The sequence below is a fragment of the Gymnodraco acuticeps genome, unplaced genomic scaffold (genome assembly GCF_902827175.1).
Source record: "Gymnodraco acuticeps unplaced genomic scaffold, fGymAcu1.1, whole genome shotgun sequence".
Lineage (NCBI taxonomy): Eukaryota > Metazoa > Chordata > Actinopteri > Perciformes > Bathydraconidae > Gymnodraco > Gymnodraco acuticeps.
The window spans coordinates 833,230-842,161 of record NW_022991569.1 but is presented as its reverse complement, the minus strand read 5'-3'; the positions used below and the strand labels follow the sequence as shown (position 1 = coordinate 842,161).

The 8,932-nt window shown below is 40.0% G+C and overlaps 1 long non-coding RNA gene across 1 annotated transcript; it reads right to left on the bottom strand.

Moving 5' to 3' along the window:
• Positions 1–7,431: 7,431 nt before the first annotated feature.
• LOC117533580 lies at positions 7,432–8,225 on the bottom strand. Its single transcript, XR_004567076.1, has 3 exons — positions 8,035–8,225; positions 7,829–7,916; positions 7,432–7,482 (listed from the first exon to the last, which is right to left on the bottom strand). It is a non-coding gene; the product is annotated as an uncharacterized LOC117533580 (long non-coding RNA).
• Between the last annotated feature and the right edge of the window lie 707 nt (positions 8,226–8,932).

Here is an 8,932-nt window from a genome sequence, read left to right as displayed (position 1 = left end):
TATTAAAACGAAATGTCGTTGTACTGGCTTACAGGAACAGGACAATATAAAAACTTGCTAAAATTGTACATATAAATAAATAATAGTGACGTGGTGCTGATAAAATTAAAGATAAAGTGTGCGTTTAAAATATAAAGACTTACATATAAATAAAATACACATACTATATAACAAATATGTGCTCTTTACACAGCGTAATGTAATCTTTATGTTACTGGTCTACTTGCTGTTCAGCAGTCTGATGGCATGGGGAAAAAGCTATTGCAGAATCTGGCTGTTCTGCTCTTAATGCTGCGGAACCTCTTGCCGGAGTGCAGCAGGGAGAACAGAGCATGGTGAGGATGAGTGGGGTCTTTCAAAATGTTCTGGGCTTTTGTCAGGGAGCGTTTCTGAGCGGTGTCTCTGATGGGAGGCAGAGAAACTCCGATGATCTTCTCTGCTGTCCTAACCACTCTCTGCAGAGACTTCCAGTCTTTGGCGTTGCAGTTTCTCGACCAGATGGAGATGCCGCTGGTCAGCACGCTCTCTATGGTTCCTCTGTAGAACGTGGTGAGGATGGGAGGGGGAGCTGTGCAGGAAGTGTAGGCGCTGCTGTGCCTTCTTAAATAGTGATGTAGTGTGAGTGGACCAGGTCAGACTGCTTGTGATATGCACCCCCAGGAACTTGGTGCTGTCTGTAGTCTTCACTGCTGTGCCGTTGATGTGGAGTGGTGGGTGACAGTGCTTTTTGTTCCTGAAGTCGACAATGATCTCTTTTGTTTTATCGACATTCAGGATCAGGTTGTTGGTGTTACACCAGTCTGTCAGATGTTTCACCTCCTCCCTGTAGGCCTGTTCGTTGTTGTCCCTGATGAGTCCCACCACTGTTGTATCGTCCGCGTACTTTATGATGTGGTTGGTACTGAACCTGGAGCATAAGCGCTATCGATAAAAGTAGTAGTACCGTTAAAGCCTTAACGATACCCATCCCTATGTGGATGTCAGTTTTACTCACATTCTGAGGCCGCCGTGCCTATGTTTTTTGTTTTCACTGCTAATTTATGCTTATGTTCTATTAGTGCATTAAAAAATCATTAAAATCATTAATGAAGTTTCAGCTCAGACCCCACGCTTAATATGTCTCCCCCTGGCCCACCTACATTTCTCCAGGCCCACCCACACAATAATTCCTGGCTACGCCACTGCCTGGACCTGGAAACATTCGGGGACTAGCCCACCACGCTACAGTCGAATTTTCTACTCCAAGACTCCCCACACGCACATACACAATTGCGCCATCTGGTGTCACAAACGTGCGCCTGCATTAGCTTTGTTACGGCAATGGATTGTGGGAGATTCTCATAGCACGTGAGGATCTCTTGAGGGTAAGGTGCCTGTATTATCTCGGTGGACAAAATGTATGTTTTTATTTTATAAGGACAATAACGTACTGTTGTGTTTGTTTAGTTTAATGTTAATTGTTTAATGCTCACAGTCACAGCAACATGTTTTTGTGTGATTGACTATTTGTTTTATATGATTTATCAACGTGATCATCAATAGCTAATCTGAGCACCAGAACCCAGCTCACGAGTCCTTTTATGCTGTTCATTTAAATACAGGTATGTGAGTTTTGTAAACCAGTTTATTTATGTTTAATGTTTCACATTGCTCCACATGATGCCTTGACTACAAAGTCTTCCATGTTTCTACGCTTCTTCCTCTGTGTCACAGTTTCGGGAATATCAAGATCATTGCACAGGGCCTTGGTCTTGTCATAGACCTCATGTGCTTTCTCGTTACTTCGGTAACTTTTCAGTGTGTTCTCAACTGCTGTTTTGTAATCTACTGCCTGCACCAAGTCAATTGTTTCTTTCTGCAGGTATGTGTGCAGGCCCTGAGTGGTTGAGAGCAGTGTCTGGAACATGACAAGCATGTAGATGGTACTGCATTTTCAAAGCTTGCTTTCCAGTCCCTTTGCTAGAGGGGCTGAAAGGCTCCCTAAAGTCTTGATCAAAGCAGGGAAGTTTTTGACATGCCCAGCGAACAAGTTGTTTGTCCCCTACCTCTTGCTGTTTCTGAAATGTTTGCAATCTCTGATGGTGGACAAGAGATGTGGAGAAGAAAGAGTAAAGACACTCCAGGAGATCAACGCAGGTATGTGAGTTTTGTACACCAGTTTGTATAAGTTTAATGTTTCACATTGCTTGTGAAAAATATACTACCACTATACGATCACTGATGTTTTGTTGTTGACTGGACACTTATTTTGTAAGAGAGATAGCATGTGAGGATCTCTTAAGCAATGCAGCTCACGTGTCCTTTGTATATGCTGTCCATTGAAATGCAGGAAAGTAATCAGCTCTGAGTGATCTGTTGCCGAGGGGACACTACACCGGAGTTACATAAGCAGAGATAAAGTGCTATTTTGGGGGGAACTCACCTCCTCTGGGGTCCCCCAGGAAGACTTTTTTTAAATGTTGAAGTTGAAAGCATCAATCTTGTGCACTTTGAGAGCAACATTAAAATCAAAGAATCAGAAACAGGTTTATTATTTAAAAACACTTCATTTTCCAATTAAATCATAAACTATGTCAAATTATTAGAAGTTGTTAGTAATCAGATTACACAGAAAAAAGGGATGGAAGGAGGAAATAATAATCCCTCACTTGCTGCGTCCTTCATCTCTTGCTGTGTCCCTCATCACTTGCTGTTTCCCTCTTCTCTTGTTGCTTCCCACATCACTTGCTGTTTGCGGTTGAAATGATCTCTTTTGCTGGCCAAACATGCTGGATGGAAAGCAGTGATGTCTCACTTGCCTTGGCCCTGTATCTGCAGTCCCTAAATCAGTCATGTTACCCATTGACTCTTGTCTGTTCTGGTGTTCCTGTTTATTGTTGTCTCCATTGTTGTTCTTGTCTGTTGTATCTCCTTCTTGTGTGTCCCTTTCTCCTGTTCCCCTTTCTTCATCCTCTACTCTGTTTGGCTCATCTGTGATGACTGTGTAGGTAAACACAAACAAGTATGTAAGTCAATCAGTTTCTAGCTCTGTCAAATAAATGAATTTCAAGATACACAAATGTGTCTTCATTAAAATGAGTGTCACCACACTCTCACAAAATGTAATACTAACCAATTGAAAATAGTTAAATTTACATTGGAAACCTCTTGTAGATATCACTGTTAAGAGTAGTTATCTGCCAATAGGACAGAATCATTCCTATACAAATGCAGTTTGAGTAATTCACTTAATATATTCACTTAGCACTTTAATATAGTCATTTTCACTTAATACTCTAATATAGTCATCTTTCTGCATTCAACACTAAGGAAAGCTGTACAATTTGACATGATAATGAGGAAAAAAGGCCTCCGACAATGCAGATCATTTTTTGATCATATCAATTGTAAGATGGGGGTCAAGGCTTAATAATTGGGAGCATAGTGTCCCTTGCTCCCTTTCAGGAGCCCCACTGGATTAGCTTTGATCTGAAATATTTGTATAACAAGCTTGTTAGCTGGCTGTCCATCTCATAATGTTCACATAGAAACTAGCTGTCAATAGGAAATATCAATCAGAAGAATTATATTTTCATGCAAAATCTGTCACAAAAAGAGGTTGTACATTTAAATGCAGGTGTTGTTATGGCAACGTCAGTGGCCAAACAGCCACATTTACTGCTGCAAATACGTTCAAACATGCTGTCGACACGTAAAGCAGTGGCAACTATGCCACCATTTCAGCTGACTTTTTCTCAGAAATACTGTCACATAACATCCATATATTTCAGTGCTAGGTTGATGCTTAGCTAAGCTAACTATGAAACACTTTAACTGACAGGACTCAGGATCAACGGTGTACTGTAAGGTAGCTTCTAGCTTCATGTCGAACACTGACAGTAAGTCAACAAACACAAAAACACAACAAATAAACATTTAGATTGTATGACAAAGTGTTTATTTAATATATCTGGTTAGCTATAGCTACTTGCTAACGGTTTAGCTTACCCGCGCGATTCAAAGTAACGTTAACGTAGCTATAATTTATGCTTTGCTTACATGTTGACATAACTTGTAAGTTTACTGACATTTACATACCTTGTTCACCTGGCTGGTGGTGGCTCTGGGGTTGTTGTGTGAGCCACCACTTGAGAATTGCCGTCTTTTTTATTAAAAAAAATGTCCATCTTCAGAAACTCCACGTCCGCGGCTAACAGTTTAAAGTTTAAACACTGTCACAGAGGAGAGGTACGTACCGGTCAGCCAATAAAACATGTTTATTTCCATGCAACTCTCTGATTGGTCTGGTGGTGTCTTGCCTCTGTTGCATTCACTGAACACGGGAAATTACAATCCTTCCGTCCTCTAGGTAAAGTACGGTTAATGTATTATATTATTGAGGGAGAATTTGTCCGGGGCTAAAGCCCCGGATGCCTACCCCAGGCGACGCCCATGCACGCCCCCCTTGACAGTAAAACGCCACGCGTGAGGTTTAGATTATTTCCCTGTCTCAATCAAAATTGAACTGTATGAAATAACTAGAGAATGCAATTCCTGAAGAAATTGCTAGTGGGAATGCTTTATGCTGAAAAGCTGACGCTAAACTGCTATGCTGAAATGTAATGTGTAAGAAGAAAGTGAATAATCAGGAATATTTGGATGACTGAATGGTTTCCATATGAATGAATATTATGTTAAAAAGTAGCATGAAACTCCAAATGTATAAATAATGTTAAAGATTTAAGGCTTTGAAGGTAGAATGTTATTCGTAGGAAAAGTTGAAAATGCAAAAAGAACTGGTGAAATAGTAACATTTGGAACATTTTATTTTCAAAAACCAGAACATGGGGGAAAAAACTATATAAAACGTTTCAAATCAATTACTAACAAATATATTCTGTAAAACCACAAAGTGAAATGGTGAACAAAAATAAAGTAATTTGTGTGAAAGAACAAGTGATAAAACAACTATATACAGAAACTATTGATACAAATGTTGTAATAAATGTAAAGAAATCACTCAAGTGAATAAGTTAATATATAGAAACATTTCACATCAATTACTAAAGAAAATAACAATCTGAAAAACAAAAAATCTAAAATACAGAAACTATTCATATCAATTAAATAAATCAAACAAGAAGTGAAGAAAAAAAAAACATAGCAACTTTTCATATTAATAAAATAATAGCAGTCAAACCAGAAGAAGCCAAAAGCAAGCATAAAACAAACAGTTTTACTATGCATTTCATGCACGTCACATATGTATCTTTTAATTGGACTATTACAATCTCACTCTAAATGTCATGAAATAATAGTACGGTTAAATGCTCAAAAGAAGCAACAACTGCCATTTATATGTCTGCCCCATTAAGTGTCGATATATAGAAACGTTTCATATCCACTCAGCCTTCGACCCTCTAAGTATATCAGGAAAAACTCAGAGAAAAACCTTATTAAGGACAAAGGGAGAAACCTTTAGGTAGGCCAAGTCTTAGAGCAGGGGTGGGGAACCTCCGGCCCCCGGGCCGTATACGGCCTGCGAGACCATTTGGTTTGGCCCTCGAGGTAATTTATAAACACACGCAAACAATTTAAGAAATCTAGACCGCAAAATAATTAAACAAGCGAGTGCCTGTTTTTCCTGGCAACAGTCATGGTCCTTGAACACAACACGAGCCTAACGTGTCATCACGTGGTATATGTCTCGTCTGACAGGGGTGCAGTTCTGACGGAGAGCACCAGAACGCCGCACCGGGACTTCAAAAATTGCAGTAGGCCTACCCATAAATCCGTATACATGCTGCAGTTTTTGCGTGCCTGTGTCTTTAGTTGAAAGCCCAGTGGCGATCTGTTCATCTGTCATACTGATCATACAGTCAATAACTTTGTTGTTATTAGCATCTGGTTAGCTAGCTATGCTAACGAATATAAGAAGCTTTTTCTACAACCAGTGAGGTAAAGGCACATCTTTATATGATCATTATAGTTATAAAACAATAAGAGAATAAAGTAAACAGGTATAAAATACTATATGACAGTAAACAAAAGTTGTTATTAATAAACAAGAATACAGTTTGAAAGGAGAGTGATATGTAAAATATCCATAAAGAGAAATAAATCTGCTTACAGTTCTGTTTCATATGGGTGTTGAGAGATGTTTCCATAGATCTCTTCATTTTGCTCTCAAAGTGCACCAGATTGATGCTTTGAACTTCAATATTTAAAAAAAAATCTTCCCGGGGGAGCATGCCCCCCGGACCCCCATAGAGGAGGTTAGGTCCCCCCCACTTAAATAATGTCCACATGGATAGGAAACTAAATACATTTGCACACATCTTGTGTCCATATCTTTCTGTTTGGTGGTCATGCCACACCGTGCACGTGCATGCGTGAGTGATGGTGAGATATCTGGATTAAGAGGTTGCTTTTTCTTTGCACAGCATGAAAGAAAGGCCAAATGAATGGGCTGTGATTTTTAAGCAGAGGTCAATAATTTGTACGGCCCTCGGAGGATGTTGAACAAATTGAAATGGCCCTTGAGAGGAAAAAGGTTCCCCACCCCTGTCTTAGAGGGATCCCCTACCAGGACGGCTGAGCATCAAGTGTTTGTGAAGGTTCGGGTTAAGAACATGTGCCTGCGTCAGGACTGATTGCTGCTGTTGCAGCCGCAGTGTAGAGATGAAGTCTTCTGGGTGTTGAGGACTCTCTCCAATCAGAAGTTGCTGTAAACAAGATGATAAATATCATAATACAGCAACAAAATGTTGGAAAACAATATTGATATGGTTGCCGTAACACACACAGACATCAACTTATGAGAGAAGTGGAAAATATGCTACAAGATATACAAAACCATGAACACAGTTTCCAGGTTATAAAACAACATTAAATCTACTCATAGTATCTGATGCAAATTGGTTGCTTACATTTAATTAGATGAAGATGAAGGATTGAAGGCTCCTGAAAGAATCCTGAGCTGCACTGCCTCTGATGACTCTGGTCTTGGGTCCATGTGGTTCTGGTTCTGTGGTGCATGGAGAGAACACTGTAACACCAATGATGCAAATGGACAATACATACAATCCACAATGGCTTGTTGTCTGAAAATGCTGTAGCACTAAAGTGGAATGATCTTATAATGTGGGATAAAAAGGCTTTGTTTAATTGGGTATTTAGCCAAAATCACTTGTTGATAGGAATATGTGAGGTTTCTAGCTTGAAACATTTGTATATAAATGGAAAACATTACATAAACCATTGATACAGACTTTCAAGATGTACTATATCACTCAAAGTAAATTGAAGACTTGAAAAGATTAAATAAAACAAACATTGCAACATACCAGGCACAGGTCCAGATCATTTAAAGGTGAAACAGGGGCTTCTTGGGGTGTCTGTGTCCCTTCCACATGGATCAACACCGTCACAAACCAGGTCCAGAGATGTATACGGAGTAGTCCTCGAGTCCCCTCTCAGTCCTCGAGTCCCCTTCATAGAAGGCTGCACAAACATGAAACAAAGGTTAAGACGGTCTTTTTTTCCCCCTTCAAAAACAAGTGTTCAGAGAAATAAAAAAAACCTCAATCATTACCATGTGTTTACAGTTTGTTAGTTTACTTCTGCAAATTGTAATGTTAATGACTATTATTTAAAGACTTTTGGGGCATTTCATGCCTTTATTAAATGTAGGCAGAGAGACAGGAAAGGTGGGGAAACAGAATAGTGGAATGACATGCAGGAAGTATGGAAAAACAGAGGATGAGAAATAGATCCTTTAAGACTTGAAAATCATCAGTGCCACAGATGATTTGAAGTATGCACACACCGTAAATGGTATACTTAGCACCTGCTTGGATCCAGCAACATAGTTTTGCGCCGCAGCTTGTGTTGTTGCTCAGGCGTGGCTCTGTCAGCATTGCTCTGCTTCTTCACCCCTTTTAATATAAATGGAAAGCATTAAATTAACCATTGATACAGACTGTCAAGATATACTGTCACTCAAAGTAAGTTGAAGAATTTGAAGGGTTAAAGAAAACAAACATTGGAACATACCAGGCACAGGTCCTGGCGGTGAAAGACAACACTAAAGTCAATAGGTGGGAGTTCAATGGAGAGGGTGCCACGCCCACAGAGGTTTATAAAAACCGAACAGCTAGGGTCACAGACGGGCAGAATTACATTTTACACGTGTGTTTTTGTCCAAGTGTGTTTGAAGCAAAGGCAATTATGATATACTTCTTTAGGTCAGATGTTTATAGTGATTTGTTTTAATACAATGAATATGTGTTGATATGAAAACTTGTCAAAGGGCAAAACATTTGCTGTGGTTTCAGACCTTGAATAAAAAAAACAAGAACATTAGCTAATAATAATGTTTTAACCCCGATTGTAAACCCAACGAGAACTTACTTAAATGAGTCTGGAAACTGAGGAGCACATTTTCTTCATCTTTTAAAACAGTTAACCACAGTCTAGTGATGTGCTCTTGTTCATTTCAGATTGTCTTTACTCACCAATCAAGCGCAGATTATTTGTGTTCTTCTTGTCTATAAGAGGAAGCAAGATATTAGTCTTACATCTTTTTATTTCTGTAATGATGTGTTGAACAGCAGATACAACTCCCTGTATTTAGCCTTAACTGTCAATAATGTCCATCCATCCATCCATCTTCTTCCGCTTATCCGTGGTCGGGTCGCGGGGGTAGCAGTTCCAGCAGAGAGCCCCAAACTTTCTTTTCCCTGGCCACATCAACCAGCTCTGACTGGGGGATCCCAAGGCGCTCCCAGGCCAGCGAAGAGATATAATCCCTCCACCTGGTCCTAGGTCTACCCCTTGGTCTCTTCCCAGCTGGACGTGCCTGGAACACCTCCCTAGGGAGGCGCCCAGGTGGCATCCTAACTAGGTGCCCGAACCACCTCAACTGGCTCCTTTCGACGCGAAGGAGGAGCGG